At 42.2% G+C, this 1,896-nt stretch overlaps 2 protein-coding genes across 32 annotated transcripts in view; one reads left to right on the top strand and one right to left on the bottom strand.

The window, feature by feature from the left end:
• Positions 1 to 1,896, bottom strand: part of lrmda (leucine rich melanocyte differentiation associated) — a 316,113-nt gene that overhangs the window by 7,788 nt on the left and 306,429 nt on the right. The window lies entirely within an intron of this gene.
• Positions 1 to 1,896, top strand: part of kcnma1a (potassium large conductance calcium-activated channel, subfamily M, alpha member 1a) — a 178,949-nt gene that overhangs the window by 156,512 nt on the left and 20,541 nt on the right. The window lies entirely within an intron of this gene.

Here is a 1,896-nt window from a genome sequence, read left to right as displayed (position 1 = left end):
GTGAACGAGATGCTCCCCCCACCCCACCCCTCAAATGGAGCCCTGGCAGATCCTCTGGAACAGATTGTTGATGTTTGCAGACAAACATATGAACCTGGCATCCCATCAGGCCTCATCATCATTAAGCAGCTAGTACAAATCACCAGGCAGGCCAATTCAGCTGCTCCTCATTAGTCACAACAAAACAGTGACACATGCGAAGCACACACTTTTGTGTTTGTGTGGGTGCTCGTGCGCTCGTGCCCATGATGCTCACATATATTTGCGCCAAGGCGATCTATGTGCAAGCAAACAGACACGAACCAGTTCATGATTACTTTGAAAAGCATGACTTAAAGCTCAGAACGGTTTACTGCCATCGCAGTGACGATTGTAAATACAAATCAAGGTTGAACGTTCAAGAAGCTTTTACTTTTTATGCAGAGCACTTCCACGTGTTTAACTAGAATGCCAATGTGGTTGTTTTTCCACTCAAAAGTGAGTAATATGCTGTCAATAGCAGTGCCACCAAGGAACAATAAACACGGCTAAAGCCCACAGGGGGAACAGGCACTTACAGAGAGCCACCTCAGCACAGAAGCTTATTGGTCTACATCTTCTCGGATCGATAGATGGAGCTGAGTGTTATCAATAATTGGGTCTTACAAGAACTACCCATTTAAAAAACACACATTTTCAGTGACATGCAATCATGCGTACAGAAGAAATGCACGCACATACCCAGATGCTGCTATTGTTTAGGGATTCCTTCCTTCTGGCGTTGCTGCTATTCAGACGCTATCTGTGGAATTTGGAAGGTGCAAATGAATAAGTAAACATGTGCTTTCCTGAGGGAGAGCTTCTCACGGCTGCTGTAGCATGTAGTCAACCACAGAGCATAGCTGTGCCGCAGGGCTACAAGGATAAGGAGGTATGTAACCCAGATCCTGCTTGTTTATTTTACGCTCTAGCTGAAAACACAGTTTTTTTTGCAGCTTTTCAGTAGTACCAGCAAAGCGATAAAGTGAACTTGTGTAATAACCTTGCTTTGAAATCTTGGCTTCTCTAATTAAAATCGTACATTTTGTTAGGTTCTTAAAAAAACGTGCTCTAAAAAAGTTTGAAGCCTTTGAACATAAAGGAAAAAAAAATTCAATCCATTTTAAGTTATCAAGATGCAGATTTATTACAAGTTTGTGCTAGGACCTTAATTTAATTTGTATACGAGAGATGCAACAGTTTTTCATTTGCCAGCGTGCTAATGTTTCATTTTGAGATTGAATTATTTTCGTAAACTCAAGAATTTGACGTTGATCGAACAGATAAGCACGATTTAGCGCTCGGAATAAAAATCCAGCTTTTTATTTGGAGCTTGAGCAGAAAGGCAGCGTTTGGGCTTTAACCTAACAAGTTTTGCAAAGCAATACAGCAACAGGCCTCATGTTTTCCAACATCGCTTCCTCATGTGTGAACCGTGCAGACCTGAGTCTACATCTCTGCACTGTCTTCCTGTTTACTCTGATACAAAAAAACAAGAGTTTTCGAGGTAACCCCCCCCCCCTCAAAAAACAAAACAAACAAAAAAAAAAGAGCTGTCACTCTCCAACGGGGGTAAACGTCAACCTTTATGGACATCGACAACACAGTGTTTTGCTCTATTTGAGCTTTTGCTCTCTGGTTGAGTAACATTGTCAAACCCTTGTTGAGTATTTGGTGTAACAAAAGTTGTGATCATCTGTGCTTCAGTTCAGATTGTGTTTCCTGCTGCTGCGTCCTAAACTATTTGGCATCTTTTCTGTTGCAAAAAGCTGAACGATCGCTTTTGTTGTGTGAGCAGCTCATTGAGAGTCTTGACAAGAGCAGGCGCGCACACACACACACACACACACACACACACACACACACACACACACACAC

This window comes from Austrofundulus limnaeus, unplaced genomic scaffold, assembly GCF_001266775.1.
Source record: "Austrofundulus limnaeus strain Quisiro unplaced genomic scaffold, Austrofundulus_limnaeus-1.0 Scaffold28, whole genome shotgun sequence".
Classification (NCBI taxonomy): Eukaryota; Metazoa; Chordata; class Actinopteri; order Cyprinodontiformes; family Rivulidae; genus Austrofundulus; species Austrofundulus limnaeus.
The sequence above is the reverse complement of the archived record's forward strand: the minus strand, read 5'-3'. Positions and strand labels throughout refer to the sequence as shown.